The following is a 21,535-nucleotide window of genomic DNA, read 5'->3' on the forward strand; positions in this document are numbered from 1 at the left end:
GAAAGACAAATATTTAGGAACGAAAGGAGTACAATATAATCTGGATGGTGTCCTAACCAAGTGAAGAGTCCCACTGCTGGTTAAACTAATACGCGATGCGATCTTGGGAGCCAAACGGAGCACATGCCGCACACAAGTGAGTCCCGACATCCCACAAAGTGCATCATGTATGCTGATCGATGAATGGTACTCCCTCTGTAAACTAATATAAGAGCATTTAGATTACTAAAGTAGTGATCTAAACGCTCTTATATTAGTTTACGGAGGGAGTACTAAAACTTTGTGTTGGCACATATATTCTGTTCAGTCTTCAGTGTCGCAACCGACGTCTGGCTGTTAATTAACTAGTGGTGAGTTTTTCCCACTGTCAATTGAACTGATATGCGATTCGATTGAGGCCTGGCATTTCTTGATTAAGAAAGAAAGAATAATTCAATGCTCATGAGGACATAGAGAGAAGCGCTCCATCGGGTACTGATGGAACTCACCCCGGTGAGTGCAGCTAGCATCTATTGAAACAATTCGGCAGATTGATAATTAGTCCGGTCATGTGAGGAGGCATCGCTGTAAAGCCGAGGTTTTGCTGTTAATTTACTAGTGATGCGTCCCACTGTCTATTGAACTAATGCGTGGTGATGCGATCGAGGCCTGACAAGTATTGGTTGAAAAAGAATAACTTCCACCACCATCTATCTAAACATGACTAGGAGCCTGAGACGGTGAGACCTGTTCTCAGATGCTCACGGGAAAATAGGGAGAAGCTCCATCGGTAGTGGTACTGATTAACAATTAATCCTGGCATGTGAGGCATCGCTGTAAAGCGTGGCGGGCATTGCTGTAAAGCTTACTAGTGAGGAGTCCCACTGTTAAACTAATCTGCAACACGGTCGATGCCTGCCATGCCTTTTGATTAGCAGAGACTACCTCCATTATCTATCTAAACAGGACCTGTGTGCCCGAGAGCCGAGACCTGCATTCTCAGATCCACTCCACACAAACTCTCATAGGACAGAAAAAGAGAGAGAGAGGCTTGATCGGCACTGATGGAGGCCACGGCGTTGAGCATTGGCAAGTCTGTGCTGAATGCAGCGCTTCGATCCGCCAAATCCCCGGTCGCGGAGGAGGTGGCCCTGCAGCTCGGGGTCCAGCGGGACAAGGCCTTCATCACGGACGAGCTGGAGATGATGCAGTCTTTTCTGATGGTGGCGCACGATGAGCGAGATGAGCACAACAAGGTGGTCAGGACCTGGGTGAAGCAGGTCCGCGACGTGTCCTACGACGTCGAGGATGGCATTCAGGACTTTGTCGTTCATATGAAGAAGCAGTCCTGGTGGCGCATCCCTTGCACACTCCTCGACCGGCGCCATGTTGCCAAGCAGATGAAGGAGCTGAGGACCAAGGTCGAGGATGTGAGCCAGAGGAACTTACGCTACCGCCTCATCAAAGGTTCTAGCTCCACTGAGCCTTCTCCTGCTGCTGCTGCTACCATGTTTGGTGTCGATGAAGCAAGGCACACCGCGAAGCAACGCCAGGCAAGATCAGATCTTGCCCAAATGATCAACAGGGAGGGCGATGACCAAATTGGGGTGATTGGCGTATGGGGAACAAGTGGAAGTGTTGGGCATACCTCCATCATCTGGGAGGCCTATGAGAATCCAATCACCAAATTGAATTTTGCATGCCGAGCGTGGGTCAGGGTGATGCGCCCTTTCCATCCAACAGAATTCGTCCAGAGTATGGTGAAACAGTTCCACGCAGCAGTAGGGGTTGGTGTTCTGCTAGAGGGGGAAAGGACGGCCCAAGAGTTGGCTCAGGAGTTCAGTGGGTATGTCAATGAGAATAGGTTCTTGATTGTGCTTACCGACCTGTCCACCATTGAAGAATGGCACCACATAAAGGCTTGCTTTCCAGAAAACAAACTGGGGAGCTGTGTCATAGTGTCCACGGAGCAAGTTGAAGTTGCAAGTTTATGCGCAGGCCAAGCAAGTGTAGTGTTAGAGCTCAAGCAATTGTCTGCTGTTCAGACCATCTATGCTTTCTACCAGCAGGTACTACTATATTCAATCTCAGACATACTTTTTTTTTTCATCTTGCTCAAAATCTCGGGTATCAAAGCAATTAGTAGACCATCTATGCTTTCTACAAGGAGGTACTAATTCAATTTCAGTCACTTTTTTTTTCATCTTGCTCAAAATCTCAGCTACCAAAAGCCAGTAGGATATGTCGACTTGTTATAGCCTTGTTTACTTGTATTGTGGTGACACAAACGCAAATTTTCCCCTCTTCCCCTAACAATAAAGCAAACGTTGCTTCTGCTCGTACGTCACCGGTAAATTTGCAAAAAAGCTCCTCCCTTTCTATAAAATCAACCCACAGTCCGTATAGAATCAACCCGGAAGTGAAAGAAAAAGCCCATGCCGTCCATCTCCACACACAAAGGAGAGCAGTTGATTTTCTCTATAAAATCTCACATACGTGCGCCTTGATGATTCTAACAAGAGGCAACAAAATCAACAGAAGAACGAATCCAAAGAGGTGTGCAGCTAAGGAACCAAATGGAACCCAGAGAGATGTGGAAGAAATTGGGATGATGCGGATAGAAATTGGCCTGCTAGCGAAGGAAAGGGCCTGCTCCGGGCAAAGAAGAGGCCAGCCGGAGGGGAGCAACCCTGGCCTTGCTCGGCCACGAGCTTCGTGGTGGGGCGGCGTTGTGGCCCTCGTCGGCCGGTGGTGGGGCGGCGTTGTCGCCCTCGTCGGCCGGTGGCAGCGGCTATGGTGGGGAGGCGAAGGGGGCGCGCGAGGAGGCGAAGGGCGCAGCAGGAGAGGATGGAGCGGCGGACGACTGTGGTCGCCAGCAACGGGCCCTGGCTGGCCGGCCGGCAGATCTGGCTACCAACGGAGCCACTGCACACCGCGGCACCGCGGCCCTGTAGCCCCCATCGCCACCAGCCAGTCAGCCACCCTCCACAGGGAGGAGAGGGGCTACACCACCACGGAATGCGGGGGAGGGAAGGGGAGGGGAGGAGGGGGCGGGGCAGGATCACGGCAGCGGGCGTATCCCTGGGGGATGTCGGGATGGACTTGGCTTGGCGAGAGCAGGAAAAAGAGGAGAAAAGGAACGACAGCTGATGAAGTGCGTGCGGGAGAGACAACGATGATAAGGTTGGAAGGGAACAACGGTGCATTGGGATCGCAATTATTTTTTTCAACCCAAGAGGTATCCCGATTATGTTAGATCTTTCTCGTAGCAGTACATGCTTTGTTTGCTTCTCCAAATCTACATGCACACAATTGACAGGTCTGGTTCTATGTTTCTTCTTCTTCTTGAAGTTGGATTAGCATCCGTTTGTATTTTTTGATGTATACTCACGGTGACTACACAGGCCAACACACACGGCGGAAACATATATCACTAGTGCAGAACCGGGCATTAGCACCGGTTCGTAAGGCCCTGTAGTGCCGGTTACATAACCGGCACTAATTTGTGGTCACTAAAGGCCCCCCTTTAGTACCGGTTCAGCACGAACCGGTGCTAAAGGGCAACTACGTGGCACGAGTCAGCTCCGGGGGCCTGGAGCCCTTTAGTACCGGTTGGTAATACCAACCGGTACTATAAGGTTTGGGGTTTTTTTAGTTTTATGATTTTTTTTTCATTTAATTTTGTGTTTCCATTTTAATTCTTTTTCGTTTGCTGGTATTTTATGATACTACACATTGTACACGTTATGCATATACCACATAGATAAATCTTTTATACCATTTTATTATTTTTACTTCATTAGTAATTATTAGATACCCCAAAATGAGTTCCACGAAAAAATTCATGTGAGCCTACATATTTTTAAATGTTTACGTATATACTGATGTGTTTGTACGTGAAAAAGGTATTACAAAAAGTACATCACAGATAATATTTTTTTAACAAAACTCGTATTAGGGTATCTTAGAATATTTAATGAAGTATATTGAGAATAATAAAGAGATATAATTAGTGCGTATATGAGGTATATTAAGAATAGGAGTACATACTCCCAGGAGTACAGAAAAGGAGTCCTATATAAATCCCGCTATTTCCTCTTGAAGTGCTTCTACGCGCTCCGTTTCTATGAGCTTCTCCCGCACCTCTTTGAACTGTTAAGAATGAGATTAATATGCATGTGTATTAGTTGTGTGACTAAATATCGATAATGGTGTAAAAATTATGAATAGTGTTCTGACAAGCGTATCCATTCCTGTCTTTGAGATCTGCTCCTTTCGGACGCCATCATGCGAATGTTCTCGCAAACGTAGAATGCACACAGATCAGTCCCCTGCGACTGCTTCAGGGCCTTTACGAGAATGGAATTTGATTTGATAAAAATTAATCAAGCGTGATAATTAAAGAGATGGCAGCTAGCTAGCTAGAGCTATAGTACTACTTAATTGCTTACCTTCGGTCGAAACCATTTAAGCTTTTTTTTCCATTCGCCGGGCGTGACGGCGATGAACCTTGTCCAAGCCCTGCCCGCCGACAAAGAAAATGAATAAAGGGGTTATTAAATAGTTCATATCATGAAATGACGAACGAAATAGGCCGAGATATATAGTTAATAATGATTGAAATTACCTGTTGACTATCTCATACAAGATGTTATAGTCAGTTTTTTCTGAGATTAGTGAGTCCAGTACTTCAATTGTTCCGGCGTCAACTTTGATGATACACAAGACCCAGTGATATCTGCATGCACACACGTTTGCATGTCTTAATTAAGCGGACATATGTAAGCAAAAACATGTAGCTAGCTAGTAGGCAAAAACAGAGAATTTGTAGTACAAGACAATGTGACTCACTGAAAGTTGTAAGGAAGTAGTATATTTTCATTGTATTTGAGGCGCTTCAAGAACTCTAGCATGCTGTCCTCTACTTCCTTTGCATAACGTTGATTTAGCTTCCATGTGTATTCGTTAACGGTGTTTGGGTCAATGAACCCAATGCCAAAGCGTCCACCTTTTCTCATTTCATATATCTTCATCCTGCATAATACCACAGAAAAGAATATAGTGAGGATAATTACAGGTAATGATTGATCAAAAGGATCACTACAGCTAGCTTGAGACTTAAATTATAGAAAGAAATCACTTCCAGACAATAGCAATTGACGATAGATTTGTCGAGTGCGTCTTGATTGTATAACTGAAACAGTTCTGAATACTCAACGGACACAACTTTCTCATGGTAGTAATGGTCCTGCTTGACATTCACCATGAGGGACAATCGATCTGAAATCTTGGTAATGTTCATGTACCATTGATGCAATTCATACATTCTCGTTGGGAGGTTCTTGACCTTGTCTGGAGCGACCAAAGGTTGGCCCCGGACATATTTCCGTTTTACTTCATCCTCTCTAAGCAAAGGCATGGGCTCGATCTCGAGGAGTTGTCCAACAGTGATGTTGAGAACTTCAGCCTGCATTATATGCTCCTCCGTTATTACCACATTGCCCACCTCGGGAACATGCACTGTTTGCCCACAATAATATTGAGCGCGCGTACTGTCACCTGTTGTTGGCACAACAAGCGAGGGGATCGATTGCGCCGCCTGTTCTCCCAGCTGGGGAATGGTTTTCCCGCATTTTTTGGCAGCTGCTTCTTGTTTGCTCGATCCCGATGTAGACGTGCTCGCCTCCCTTTGTAGACGTGCTCGATTTAACTTCCTGATGTGGCGCTCATAGTCTGTGTCAACAGGCTTGGGAGCTGGTGGTTGAGTCATACGAATGAAGTGGTCAATCCTTTCCTCAGGCACTTTCTCCCTTGGCGGCGGTGGCGGTTTCGGTGCAAAATGGGCTTCCACCTCGGCCTTCGATATGGCTGTGATTTCCTCCTCGGACCTGTCATAAGACCTCTGCGGAAGAGGCTTGAGGCTTGGACCATATTTATATCGCTTGCCTCCGCCTGTACTTCCTGTACTACCTTGACTCGTACCGCTACGCACCATAGCTGCGGGGTGTCTCTTCTGCGATTGCTGAGGCGGCGAAGACGGCTGACGGGACTGAGTTGGACGAGGAGGAGTGTCCTGAGGTTGTGCCGGACTTGGAGGAGGAGTGGACGTCTGACGCTGTGGCGGACTTGGAGGAGGAGGATTGTCCTGACACTTTGCCGGACTTGGAGGAGGAGGAGTGGCCTGACACTTTGCCGGACTTGGTGGACTTGCAGGAGCGGGAGACTGCTGACTCGGTGGCGGACTTCGACGAGGAGTCGGCTGACGCGGTGTCGGTGGCCTTCGAAAGATGATGCAATCCTTTTTCCATAGGATGATACGATGTTTGGCCTCTCCGAGAAAGCGCTCGCCGTCACCTCCAGCAATGTCAAGCTGTAGCCCCGAATATGGTGGGTCCACCACCTCATCAACCAAGACACGAGCATAGCCCGCTGGAATCGGGTTGCAATGGAAGGTTGCCTCGGGGGGATTTGTGAAAGCACAACCGTCCGCCACCTTCATGGATATGTTCTTCACTTTGACGTGTAGCTCGCAGTTAGTGTTCTCCGTGATGTCATCCACGGGGTATCTACCCAGCATTGCGTCGTCCGGGGCAGCCGAACCCACGTTGCTTCTCGGCATGGATGGGCCGGTGCTATCCAATGCTGGATCATCCGCTAGCTGCTGCAGCTGCTGAGACCCCCTTTGATGGGTAAGTGAGTCGATCTGCTCCTGCTGCCACTGGAATTTGACTGCCAATTCCGCTTGACTTGCTTCTAGGCCTTGAAGGCGTTCATAGTCCCGCTTCCTCTGCTCCTCCTCCATCTTCCTCTTCTTCTCCTCCGCAATCTTCTTTCTTGCACGGGTTCTGTAGTCGGTGTTCCAGTCTGAAAACCCCTCATACCACGGAATAGCGCCCATGCCTCGTGTTCTTCCCGGGTGTTCAGGATTTCCCAGGGCACGTGTAAGCTCGTCGTTCTCTCTGTTGGGCTGGAACACCCCCATTCGTGCCTCTTCTATTGCAACAAGTATCGCATCGTCGGCTCCCTTCAGACTTGCTCTCGTCGAAACATTGCCTGTCTCCAGGTCCAACTCCCCCCCATGCGCATAGAACCAAGTCCTGACCCTGGGGGGCCAGCTCTTAGTAGCCGGAGTGACACCTGCATCCTCCATCACTTTCTCAGACTTATCCCACTTAGGCATTGCCACCGCATAGCCACCTGGCCCCAGCTTATGGAACTTATCCTTTTTTTCGGCATTCTTCTTGTTTATTCTTGACCGTTCCTTAGCTAATTCCGAATCCTTGAATTTCACGAAATCGTCCCAATGATCACGTTGGTTCTCTAGTGTTCCCTTGAATACTGGAGTCTTCCTTCCTCCCTTGACGTACTTCTTCCATTCACGATTCTTGTGGTTCTTGAATGCAATCGCCATCATCCTAAGAGCAGCCTCCTTGACTTTCTGCACATCTGCTTCTGTGAAATGATCTGGTAGGGTGAAATGTTCCATGAGAGTATCCCAAAGCAGATCTTTTTGATTCTTGTCGACAAAAGTAACATCTGGACGTGGCTTTGCTGGCTCTCTCCATTCTTGAAGTTTGATCGGGAGTTGGTCCTTCACAAGAACTCCGCACTGACGAACGAACTTGTCCGCAATCTTCTTAGGCGCTAATGGTTTGCCAGTAGGGCTGCATGCCTCGATATTGTACTTTACGCCCGGCTTCAACTTTTTGTTCGGGCCTCGTTTCGTCATTTTGCCTGAAGATTTGCTCGATCCGGATGGCTGAAAGAACAAAGATCGATTCGTTAATATATCTTCAAGTCATTTAAAACATGGGATGATCGCCAGATGCCTGCTTATATAAATATATATACCTCGCCGGTCTTTGTTGTTTCAGGATCAACATGTTCTTCGTCATCGTCATAATCGTAGTTCATGACTTCATCAATTTCGTCGTCGCGATCGAATATCATATCACCCTCTCCGGTGTTGTTTAGAAATTCGGAGCCGTCATAATCTTCTTCATTCTGATTATCATCTGGCCCGCGTATCATATCGAGCATGGTCTGTTCTCCCTCTCTGTCGGTATTGTCTGCCATAGCTTTTGTTTAACTAATCCAAAAGAAATATAAAACAATTTAGTATTCAAATTACATCGTCTCGAATAATAGATATAATCTCGAATACATCGTCTAGAATAATAGATATAATCTCGAATACATCGTCTCGAATAATATATAATATTGAATAGTACATCACTGGCTATTAGCTAATAAAGATCGAATACTAGAGAAGAATCTAGGACACTCGCGGTTCCTCCGGTGCGGGCGGTGGACACCCAAAGAGAAGGAACCCTCACAGGATCATAGCTGAAGTGAGATCCCCGAAGATACTGCCACGTATTGGAGAACCTGCCGCCCTCTAACGCAACCATGTAGCGATGGACGTGCTCGTCCTCCTCCCTGACACGGCGACGTACCACCTCCGGCGGGGCCGGGTCCCTCCGCACCGAAACTGGCCCACGCGAACGCCACCAAACGAGATCAGGGTCCACGACGGGACCCGCGGCCGGGTTCCTCATCAAGCGGCGCGCCCCTCCAAGCAGCACCTCCCAGTGCCAGCCCGGCGGAGCCCAGTCCCGGACATGGGTCGGCTGGACGTCGTCGCGGACGGGTCGACGGCGAGGATGCAGGCCGGGCATCGTCGAGAACAAATACTAGCTATATGCCCGCAAAAAGTAACATTTTTTTAATGATTGGATTTTGATAACTAAAATTTCTAACATTTCTATATAACACTAATTATGCTAACTTAAATAATCTAAATAACACTAAAATTTCTAACATTTCTATATAACACTAATTTCTAACATTTCTATAGAACACTAATTTCTAACTGATTAAGCACTAATTATATCCATCTAACAAGCATCCATACATATATAATAGTGAAAACATAATAATCTAAATAATCTAAACTAATTAAACACTAATTAGCTAAACTAATTAAACATACAAAATAATAATCTAAATAATCTAAACTAATTAAAGACTAATTATCTAAACTAATTAAACATGCTTGTGTGTGTGTACGGGCTCGGGGCTGGAGGGCTCACAGCGGGCGACGGCGACGGCGAGGCGAGGCGACGGCGAGGAGAGGCGACGGCCGGGGCGGCGACGGGGACGGCGCGACGGGGACGGGCCCGGGGCGGCGACGGAGACGAGGGCGGCGACGGGGACGGGGGCGGCGACGGAGACGAGCGGCGATGTCGGAGACGATCGAGGGCGGCGGCGACGGCGACGAAGACGAGGGAACAGAGGAAGGAAAACAGAGGGAAACTGAAATTTTTATAGCAGTTGTATATATAGAGGGCACCTTTAGTAGCGGTTGGATCCACCAACCGGTACTAAAGGCCTGTTTTGGCCAGGCCAAGCGGCGGGAAGCGACCCCCTTTAGTACCGGGTGGTGGCACAAACCGGTACTAAAGGCCCCCCCTTTAGTGCCGGTTTGTGCCACGACCCGGTACTAAAGGTGGTGCGCTGGCGCAGGTGCGGTGCGGAAGTTTAGTCCCACCTCGCTAGTCGAGGGGCTACCGCACTGGTTTATAAGCCCCAATGCGGTAGCTCTCTCGAGCTCCTCTCCTAATCAGGCCTACTGGGCCTACCTGTCCTCCTCGCCTTGTGGGCCTACTGGGCCTTCGCGGGCCTGCATCCTGGCCCAACGAAAGGTTGTGTCGCTAGTCGTATGCAGGCCGCTTTGGCCCAGTAGGCGGGCTTTTTTTTCGTTTTTTTTGCTTTATTTTTTTTGTTTTATTTATTTTTGAGTTGTTTTTTGCTGTATTTAGAGTTTCTTTGTGAATATTTTTGCTTTAGGTACAAAAAATTACAAACTTTCTGTTAGTGCCGGTAGATTTCAAATTTGAATAGTTTAAATTTTGAATTATTTGAAATTTGTGTGAATCACTAGTTTGTGAATAACTTAACTTTGAAAAAAGTTTTTCCAGTGATTCTTTTTTCTTATGTTTAATATTAGTGTGTTTTATCATTATATTCAATTTAGTAATGCTTAGGTTATTTAAAAAATGAAATGCCTTTGTAACCGTTCAGTTTTCGTTGGAAACCCTGATACTTCGAAAGAGATTGTCCATTTTGTACACGAAGTGCATCCAGTTTTTGCCGTAACCCTCTCTACTTTCTTGCACATGCTATTTGTATGAAATTATGATACCATGCCAACTTTCAACCTTTTCTGAGTTCATTTGAATTGCTTTTCAATTTCAGGGTCATTTAGCTGGAAAAAAAATCAGTAAATGCATGAAAAGAATTTGTTTGCACATAAAATTTCTTCGCGTTTCAAATGCCAAAACACATAACTACCTTAACTATTACAGACATTCCCTCCTGGGTGTGAAACACAGAAGAAAGTGATGATAGTAAAGCCGATCACATCCCAGATCTTTGGGTGTGAAACTTTTTCTTCGCGTGTGTCCCTTTGCGCCGTAACCATGGAAAATCTTCATCATTTAACGGGATGCTCGGGTCAATATTCACTGTGAATGGAGCAATTTCATCAAACTTTTCATAATCTTCTGACTTGTCTGTCTTGTCATCCACTCCCACGATGTTTCTCTTCCCAAAAAGAACTATGTGCCGCTTTGGCTCATCGTACGATGCATTCGCTTTCTTATCTTTTCTTTTTCTTGGCTTGGTAGACATGTCCTTCACATAGAAAACCTGTGCCACATCATTGGCTAGGACGAATGGTTCGTCTGCATACGCAATATTGTTGAGATCCACTGTTGTCATTTTGTACTGCGGGTCTTCCGTTACCCCGCCTCGTGTCATATTGACCCATTTGCACCGAAACAAAGGGACCTTTAAACCACGTCGATAGTCAAGTTCCCATATGTCCTGTATATAACCATAATATGTTTCCTTTCCCGTCTTGGTTTCTGCATCAAAGCGGACACCACTTTTTTGGTTGGTGCTCTTCTTATCTTGGGCGATCGTGTAAAATGTATTACCATTTATCTCGTACCCTTTGAAAGTCATTATATTCGAAGATGGTAACTGGGACAACAAGTACAGGTCATCTTCAATAGAGGTGCCATGCATGGTATGTGTCTGCAACCAGTTGGCGAAACTCCTGGTTTGTTCACGTGTAATCCAGTCATCAGACCGCTCCGGGTGTTTGGAGCGTAGTAAATTCTTGTGTTCATCCATATACGGAGCCACCAAGGTGGAATTCTGTAGAACTGTGTAGTGTGCTTCAGTGAGAGAATGTCCGTCCATACATATTATTTGTTCCCCTCCTAGCGTGCCTTTTCCATCCAGTCTGCCCTTATGGCGCGATTCAGGAACACCAATCGGCTTAAGGTCAGGAATAAAGTCAATACAAAACTCAATGACCTCCTCATTTTGATGGCCCTTGGAGATGCTTCCTTCTGGCCTAGCACGGTTATGAACATATTTCTTTAAGACTCCCATGAACCTCTCAAAGGGGAACATATTGTGTAGAAATACAGGACCCAAAACGTTAATCTCTTCGCATAGGTGAACTAGGACGTGTGTCATGATGTTGAAGAAGGATGGTGGGAACACCAACTCGAAACTGACAAGACAATGCACCAAATCATTCTGTAACCTTGGTATGATTTCTGGATCGATTACCTTCTGAGAAATTGCATTGAGAAATGCACATAGCTTCACAATGGCTAATCGAACGTTTTTCGATAGAAGCCCCCTCAATGCAACCGGAAGCAGTTGCGTCATAATCACGTGGCAGTCATGAGACTTTAGGTTCTGGAACTTTTTCTCTGCCATGTTTATTATTCCCTTTATATTCGACGAGAAGCCAGACGGTACCTTAATACTGAGCAGGCATTCAAAGAAGATTTCCGTCTCTTCTTTGGTAAGAGCGTAGCTTGCATGACCCTGATGTATGACGTCTTCTCCGTGCATACGTTGCTGGTCCTCCCGTGCCTCAGGTGTATCTTTTGTCTTCCCATACACGCCCAAGAAGCCAAGCAGGGTCACGCAAAGATTCTTCGTCACGTGCATCACGTCGGTTGCGGAGCGGACCTCTAGGTCTTTCCAATATGGCAGGTCCCAAAATATAGATTTCTTCTTCCACATGGGTGCGCGTCCGTCCGCGTCCTTCGGAACAGGTTGTCCGCTAGGACCCTTTCCAAATATCACCTTCAAATCCTTGACCATATCATGTACATCAGCACCAGTACGGTGGCGAGGCTTCGTCCGGTGATCTGCCTCACCTTTGAAATGCTTGCCTTTTTTTCTTACGGGATGCCTGCTCGGAAGAAATCGACGATGTCCCAGGTACACATTCTTCTTACAACTATTCAAATATATACTGGTATCATCCAAACAGTGTGTGCATCCGCGGTATCCCTTGTTTGTCTATCCTGAAAGGTTACTGAGAGCAGGCCAATCATTGATGGTCACGAACAGCAATGCCTTTAGGTCAAATTCTTCCCCCATGTGCTCATCCCACGCACGTACACCTGTTCCATTCCACAGTTGTAAGAGTTCTTCAACTAATGGCCTTAGGTACACATCAATGTCGTTGCCGGGTTGCTTAGGGCCTTGGATGAACACTGGCATCATAATGAATTTCCGCTTCATGCACAACCAAGGAGAAAGGTTATACAAACATAGAGTCACAGGCCAGGTGCTATGGTTGCTGCTCTGCTCCCCAAAAGGATTAATGCCATCTGCGCTTAGACCAAACCATACGCTCCTTGCGTCATCTGCAAACTCCTTCCCGTACTTTCTTTCGATTTTTCTCCACTGCGACCCGTCAGCGGGTACTCTCAACTTTCCGTCTTTCTTACGGTCTTCTCTGTGCCATCGCATCGCCTTGGCATGCTCTTTGTTTTGGAACAAACGTTTCAACCGTGGTATTATAGGAGAATACCACATCACCTTGGCAGGAATCTTCTTCCTGTGGCGCTTGCCCTCGACATCACCAGGCTCATCGCGGCTGATCTTATAGCGCAATGCACCACATACCGGGCAAGCATTCAAATCCTCGTACTCACCGCGGTAGAGGATGCAATCATTAGGGCATGCATGTATCTTCTGCACCTCTAACCCTAGAGGGAAGACATCCTTCTTTGCTTCGTACGTACTCTCGGGCAATTCGTTGTCCTTTGGAAGCATATCCTTTATCATTACCAGCAACTTTTCAAATCCCTTGTCAGATACACCATTCTCTGCCTTCCATTGCAACAATTCTAGTGTGGTGCCCAGCTTTTTCTTGTCACCTATGCAATTCGGGTACAACAATTTTTTGTGATCCTCTAACATGCGCTGCAACTTCTTCTTCTCCAAATCACTTGCGCAGTTTCTCTTTGCATCGGCAATGGCCCGACCTAGATCATCAACGGGCTCATCTGATGCCTCTTCTTCAGCTTCTTCCCGCATTGCCGGCTCAGCTTCTTCCCGCATTACCGGCTCAGCTTCTTCCCCCATTGTTGTATCATCGTATTCAGGGAACCCATGGCCAGGATAGCTGTCGTCGTCCTCTTCTTCTTCATTGTCTTCCATCATAACCCCTCTTTCTCCGTGCTTGGTCCAAACATTATAGTGGGGCATGAAACCGGACTCAAACAGGTGGACGTGAATGGTTCTTGACGTAGAGTAATTGTGACCATTCTTACAGCCAGCACATGGACAAGGCATAAAACCATCCGCCCGCTTGTTTGCCTTAGCCGCAAGCAGAAAAGTATGCACGCCCTCAACGAACTGGGGAGAGCATCGGTCATCGTACATCCATTGCCGGCTCATCTTCATTACACAACACCGAATAGACCAAATTAATACAAGTTCATACAACACTTAAATGCAACAAACAAATAACTCTCTAGCTAAAGCATTTAAATGCAACAACAAATGCGATCAAGATCGCAACTAAGGTAACAATTGATCCAACAGCATAATGATACCAAGCCTCACTATCGATGGCATATTTTTTAATCTTTCTATTCTTCAAGCGCATTTTCTCCATCTTGATCTTGTGATCATCGACGACATCGGCAACATGCAACTCCAATTCCATCTTCTCCCCCTCAATTCTTTTCAATTTTTCTTTCAAGTGCTCGTTTTCTCTTTCAACTAAATTTAACCTCTCGACAATAGGGTCGATTGGAATTTCCGGTTCACATACCTCCTAGATAAAAATATCTATGTCAACTTGATGGGCAAAATTTGTCATAAACACGAAATGCAACAAATAGTTTTAAAAGAGAATATACCACATCCGAATCATAACAAGGACGAGGGCCGACGGGGACGGATATCAAAACCATGGCACTATGTATAACAAACAACGTACGGGTAAGATACTTATTACATGATTAACTATATATCCAAATCACACAAACATCAATTTTTTATATAAAATTTCATGAACAAGAGGCTCACCACAAGGTGGTGCCGGCGACGGGACGGTGCGGGCGATCGACGGTGGTTACGACGGAGATTTAGAAGGCACTAAGTAAACCACACCTACATATACAAACTAAGTGTTATTTTTGACCTCAAATTGCATATAAATCAAATACTAGCACATATATATATTTCCTCCTAAATTACTAAACTCACAAATTAGTAACTATATAAAGCATTCCAAGAGCTAATCTAGTAATGAGAGATGAAAGGACAAAGTTGCTAACCTTTGTGATCACTTGAATGGATGGGGGCCTTCAAATCTTGACAAATTTTGGGCAAAATGTGTGATGAGCTCGAGGGGAGAAGAGGAAGAACAGAGAGGAGAGGAGAGGGGAAAGGGGGAAGAACAGAGCGAGCTGGACGAAGGGTTTATATGCAGGAGGACCTTTAGTACCGGTTCGTGCCACGAACTGGTACTAAAGGTGCTGGAGGGGGCCCAGACTGACAACATCCTGCCACCACCCTCATTAGTACCGGTTCGTGGCACGAACCGGTGCTAAAGGTTAGCCACGAACCAGTACTAATGAGAGCGGCCCGGCTAGCCGTTGGAACCGGCACTAATGTATACATTAGTGCCGGCTCTAATACAAACCGACACTAATGTGCTGCACGTTTGACCCTTTTTCTACTAGTGTATGTCCGGACACCCAATAAAATAAAGTAGATTTCTCGCCTTAGGATGGAGAACATTCAAACATATTGTGATTGCGTGAGTATTGAGATCACTGTCAGAGTATTGAGATCACGGTCAGCGAGAGTGGATAGGAGGATAAGTAGCAACACAGATGAGACGCCATGCTTTGAAATAAAAGACGGACATATTGTAGTCTCAAGTCATAATTATTGTGTTAGAAGAGTGTGGTATATTTCCCATTGCAATGCACGGGCTCTTTTGCTAGTAACCTACTAATATATTTATCATAAATGGGTGTGTAGATATCAGCTGGAGGTTTTTAAAAACATATCACAAAAAATGTGGACCATTAAATATTTGTGCAAGGATAAATCAGTATGATTTCCCATGGAGCGTGCCGCTCAGATCAATCTGTGTGTCCGGGCAAGGCCAGGAAGGGGGGACTGCTGGTGCAATCCATATCTCTCATTCCACGATCTTGTGAACTTCTCTCCCTCGCCAGAGACCTTGCCGGCCTTGCCACATACCTCATTGCCCCACGCGTCTCCTCCCCTTGGGCGGCGCCAGGGGGACCCAATCCCACGCGCCAGCCCCTCCCCGCTGCTCCATCCCCAGCCGCCGTTGCCGCTGGCAAGGGCCGCGGTGGCGGCGGGCCCTGCACCATAGATTCAGGGTGGGTGGTCACCGCGGCAGATCCTGTGAGGCAGAGGCGGCGTCTCACGCGGGGAGGCCGGGGACGGCAGTCAGGGCGGCGCCCTTGCTGCACGGCGGCGATGGGAATCTTCGTGGCCGGCATTGTGGCGGCCGCTGGTGCATGAGAGGCTCCGATGGCTGCGGATCTGGTGTTCAGTCCAGATCCATCTCGATACGGCCGTGGGCGGCCGGTGGCGCGAGGAGGACCGGTGAGGGGCGGCTAGAGGCTCCCTGCCGACGTGCCGACGGCGGCCCTCGTCTCCACGACGAGGCTCCGTTCGGTTCCAGCCAGCTACGAGGTTGGGGGACGCGACTTCCGGTGAAAATCGCACCGACTTTCGTCATGGCGGACGATGGCGGCGTCTATGTCGTCGTTTCCTTCTCGAGGCATCGTTGTTGCAGGTCGTGGCACCCCACCCGTGATGCTCCAGGGGAAACCCTAGATCTGGATCTACCGGGTCGGACGATGATTGTATCTTTGATGTCGTTGTCCCTCATGAGGTCATCATTTTGGAGCAAGTGCTGGTTGGACGGGACAAGCGGAAGAGCGGTGTCTCATCCACCGCAAGGCCGACAACGGATCCCGGTGGCATGGTGCTGCGGAGGTTCGGCGACGGGCACGTGTGGACGGATACGTGCAGGATGGTGAAGTTGTCTGGCGTCATGGTGGCGTCAACGGGAGGTCAGGCAAGGTCGATGGGTCAGTTTCTGCTTTGGAGATGGCCTCTGATAGTGCGTCGGTCCGGTATGGGACCTAGTCCCGGTGTGTGGCTAGGCTGGGGCTTCCGGCTTTAGATGTTAGGGTTTGGTGCGATGTCCGTTTGGTATTAGGTCCGAATATTTGGCACACCTTTATCAATGGGATAGGAGTAGCAACAGGTGTTGCCTAGATGGTGGCTTCTGGCTGACTGATATATTACTTTATATGGTCTCTCTGAATAATTAATAAAATGGTTGCATGCAGAGGCCGGGGGTCTATCCTCCTTTTTAAAAAGAAACATACCTCATTACCCCCATCTTCCATGTTGATACCGACTTCTTCATCTGAGATCCCTAACAGAGGTCACCATGTTGAGTCGGGTATGCTATTTCCTATTGGGGATTTCATCGAACATACAAGCATCTTGTTGCAATGCTTTGATCAATTTGGTATTGCAAGAATGTGTAAGTGAAATTCATGTTGCAGGTGGACATACAGTTCTAAGTGTCAAGTTTTTCAGTAACTTTATGTTCTCTTGTAGTACTAGTCGATATCTTAGGCAACTCATGAATAATTTACGTTCATGTATATATATATTTTTCGGAATTTCCTGGCGGAGCCAAGGCTGATTTGGGCTGTTCGAGCTTCATTTACTATTTTTATTCTGTGGGACGTTACTAATGTTGTGTGGCAGCTTCACATTTGTGTTGATTTGAATCTTTGGTATGTTTCTTTTTTTTTGTGGGTGAATATTTGGTATGTTTCGGGGTGATTAATCATTAGAAACGCGTCTAACTATTGTTTGCATGTGCTCAGAGCTCTCAAGACGTCACATATTCATCAAATACCGATGGGCATGAGATACAAGAAGATCAATCTAATATGGATGCTGATGGAAAGATGGTGGTCCAAGAGAGGCTTACACGCACCAACACGTTGGCTGGTTATTTGGACGATTTCCAACTTATTGGACGTGAAAAAGAAAAATCTGATATTGCTGAACTAATTGAAGAACAAGCTAGCACCCAAGAATCTCAGGTGATCGCTGTGTGGGGAATGGGAGGTCTCGGAAAAACTACTCTAATCAAAGATGTTTACCAAAGACAAGGAGTCAGTAACACATTTGGGAAACATGCTTTTGTCACGGTCTTGCGCCCTTTCAAGCTTGAAGAGCTCCTTAGAAGCTTAGTATTGCAACTAGTTGTAAGGGAAGACGCCCTGGACTTTGCTGGTGACCAATGGAAAGCTTGCTTTGATGGGAGTTGCAGAGTTGACTCGAGTGTTGGCCAGGCTTTCAGAAGGAAAGAGGTGCTTGATTGTTCTTGATGACCTATCCTCTACCGCTGAATGGGATATGATAGTGCAGAGTTTACTTGGAAGGAAAAATGCAAATTTGATCATAGTGATCACCACAAGGCGACATGATATTGCTAAACATTGTTGCAAGAAACCAGAATGCATACGGCTGCTCAACGGTCTACAAGACAAAGATGCATGCGACCTCTTCACAAGAAAGGTACTGAACATAGGAGCTAGTATCTTTAATTCTTTAATGACGTTATCTCAATTCAGATTTTTTTTTTCTCCTCCTATATTCCAAGCAAGCACAATATTACATGCTGATTAAAGCTAGCTTATTTGGAATATACTCTTATTTCAGGTATTTAAGACTAAATCTACAGATTTGGCAAAGCAATATCCTGATTTGGTGGAACCTAAGGGTGGACACGGTCCGAGCCGGTCCGGTCCCGGTCCGAGCCGGCGTTTGGACCGGCCGCCGTCGGTCCGAGCCGGACCGGACCGAGCAGCCGAGCGGTCCTGTTTTCAGGGACCGGACCGGCGGCGACGAAGCCCGGGCTGGACCGACTGGACCGAGCGGACCGGGAACAACCACCAGCGTCGATGTGTGCGGGTGCAGCGGCGAGGTGGGCGATCGTGCGTGAGTGATGTGATGAAGTCGAGGAGCGATACTGACGAACTGAATCTTCTGAAACCGACGAGCTGAATTTTCTGAAAGTTTGACAGCACCTCTGCACCTGTGTTTAACTGACGAACCGTGTGCATGCGTGAGCACGTCCACGTCTTGACTCAGTTTCAGTTAGTTAGATTAGGCCGTGTGGGAGGTCGTGGGATAGCACGATTCTCATGCAGCGGCAACATAGCTGCGTACGGGTGGACGCGAGACGGCACGGCCGCAATACTCGCTCCTGGCTTTTCTTTCGTTCCTTTCAGTTGTAATGTTTTGACCCGCAGCTCGATTCATGGCATGATTTCAGCTCATGCAGCCGCAATACCCGCAGGAATTGGTGCCACCGTTGGGTTTGAGGCCATGTTCGAGAACTCCAGAACGGCGGCAGTTCATGCAAGACCGCGATGGCGACCGGCGGCAAGAGGATACGGCGCACGGGGAGGAGAGGAAGGAAGGGGAGAGGAACCTCGGGGACATGGTGGTTCACCATGGGGCTGCCGGTGGGTGCGACGACGACGAACGGTGACGGCGGTGACTGCGTTTTCTCGGTCCGACCGAGCGGCTCGGTAAAAGCCCGGACCGGACCGACATTTTCTCGGGCCCAATATTGCAGCCCGGACCGACCAGTTTTGCTACCGGTCCTGGACCGTCCGGTCCGGTCCTGAACGGGCCACGAGCGGGCCCAAAAGCCCGCTCGTTCCGTCCAGCCTGAGTGGAACCAGCAAAACTGATCCTAAAAAAGTGCAATGGGCTTCCCCTTGCGATAGTCACCATAGGTGGCTTCTTGGCAGATCAACCAACAAAAACTGCTGTGGAGTGGAGAAAACTGATTGAGCATATCAGTGTTGAGATGGAGATAAATCCAGAGTTTGAGGCTATGAAAACAGTCCTCATGAAAAGCTATGATGGCCTACCTTATTACCTGAAGCCTTGTTTTCTTTACCTGTCCATCTTCCCGGAAGACCGCAATATTAGCTGGAAACGTGTGGCGAACCGATGGATCGCCGAAGGTTACTCACGAGACAGATCCGCAGCTGACAAATACTTCATGGAACTTATAGAAAGATGCATGATATTACCAACTCAACGATCTGTTTTCAGCAGACATGGAATCGACTCTTGCCAGCTACATGATCTGATCCGCGATATCAGTATTACAAAGTCAATCGAAGAAAATCTTGTTTTAGGCTGGAGGAAGGGTGTACCTCAAACACTCATGGAAGAGTGCGTCACCTTGCCATAAGCAGCAGTTGGGAGGGAGATGAGTGTGAGTTGGAGAGCATGGTGGAGTTGTCCCGTATACGATCATTGACAGTCTTTGGGAAGTGGAGGCCATTTTACATATCTGACAAGATGAGGTTTCTTCGGGTGCTGGACCTAGAAGGTGCACAAGGCCTAGCTGATCATCACCTTGAGCACATTGGGAACCATCTTCACCTGAGATGCCTTTCTCTAAGAGGGTGTGATGGCATCTTTTATCTCCCACGTTCGGTGGGTAAGCTGAGACAACTCGAGAAATTAGACATCAAATATACAAGAATAGTGGTGCTGCCCAAAACCATCACCAGGCTCACCAAGCTACATCATCTGCATGCTGGCCCCAAATACGCTCTTTTTGCCAAGCGTCGCCCTGTGCCGGAATGTTGTGCTAACAATGCATGCTCTCCTTTGGCTTGCTACCAGGACGACCAAGCTTGTGGCAGTGTTAAGGTGCCAAGAGGGATCGGGAAACTAAAAACTTTACACACGCTGCGGAGTGTGCACCTTGCATGGGGAAATGCTGTGATACAAGAAATAAAAGGTCTCACTGGCTTGCGCAAACTAGGAGTGTTTGGCATCAATAAGAAAAATGGTCCGGAGTTCTGTTCAGCCATTTCCAGACTCAGCCGCCTTGAATCCTTGTCAGTGCTGGCAGATATGTTTAGTGATTTCTATGATGATTTATATGACTGCTTGCATGACATGTCCTCGCCTCCAGAAAACCTGCAGAGCCTCAAGCTGATTGGTGGCCTGAAAAAATTGCCAGAGTGGACTGAGGGGCTCCAGAATCTTGTGAAGCTCGCATTATGCACCCTGCTATCGGCACATGTTGAAAACATGCAAATCCTTGGAAACCTACCAATCCTATCTATTCTGAGTTTGCAGGAGGTATTGAAGGAGGGATCTGCTCGGATCGAAGGACCAATCACTTTCCAGAATGGCCTTTTCAGAAGCCTCGTGGTACTCGAGCTCCGTTACTCAAAAATTAATGTCAAATCAATTGAGTTTAAGCCAACATCAATGCCGAAACTTGAGGTGCTGAAACTGGTATTTTTTGATTGCACTACTGTCTTTTCTGGGCTGGAGTTTCTCCCAAGCATCAAGGAAATACGGCTTCGTGTGACTTGGTTCAAGGATACGATCAAACACATGGAAAACATGAAGGATGAAGACGCAAAAGAGGAAGCAAAACACAGGGAAGACAAAGTCAAGGAGGACATTGGTAATCAACTCGCCAGGAATAAAAATCAAAATAGACCCATTTTGAAGGTGGAATGAGAGCTAGGTTGACGTACTGTGTGCTTGACTGATTCGCGAACCTGCTATGCATGCAGGGAGTCTCATTTTGGGGCCTATCACCAATGCATTTATATATACTCGTCTTTGTTAGTATGGGCAATGCTTCTGTAATAGGCTTGTGTAATGGCTGAGCATATAGTTTCTATGCGGCTTGTTACTTTGACCACTTGTATCGGCGTAACAGACTGTAATTGCTGAGCAGGAGTATTCAGCTTCTATGCACTTTGTTACCTTTTTCCTGTTCATGTTGATCTATCTTGACCTTGGGTAAAATCAATTGAGAAAACAAAGGATCTGCTTCTGTCATGTACCAGGAAAAGCATGTAATCATAATCTTTTCAGAATGTCATCGATGAGTTACAACGATCTGAATGTACCATTGCTTAATGGTATGCTGTACCAAATTGCATGCTGTACATGTTTTTTTTTTAGAAAAGGAGGATGACCCCCGGCCTCTGCATCTGGGAGATGCATGCGGCCACTTTATTAATTATTCTCGAGGACCTTACAAAGTATTACAAACAATATACCTGAATCCACCATCTTGGCAACATAT

The 21,535-nt window shown here is 47.1% G+C and overlaps 1 pseudogene; it reads left to right on the top strand.

Annotated features, from left to right (window-relative positions):
* The first annotated feature begins 983 nt into the window (after positions 1–983).
* Positions 984–20,958, top strand: LOC123139768 (disease resistance protein PIK6-NP-like; annotated as a pseudogene).
* The last annotated feature ends 577 nt before the right edge of the window (positions 20,959–21,535 follow it).

This window comes from Triticum aestivum, chromosome 6B, assembly GCF_018294505.1.
Source record: "Triticum aestivum cultivar Chinese Spring chromosome 6B, IWGSC CS RefSeq v2.1, whole genome shotgun sequence".
In the NCBI taxonomy this organism is placed as follows: domain Eukaryota; kingdom Viridiplantae; phylum Streptophyta; class Magnoliopsida; order Poales; family Poaceae; genus Triticum; species Triticum aestivum.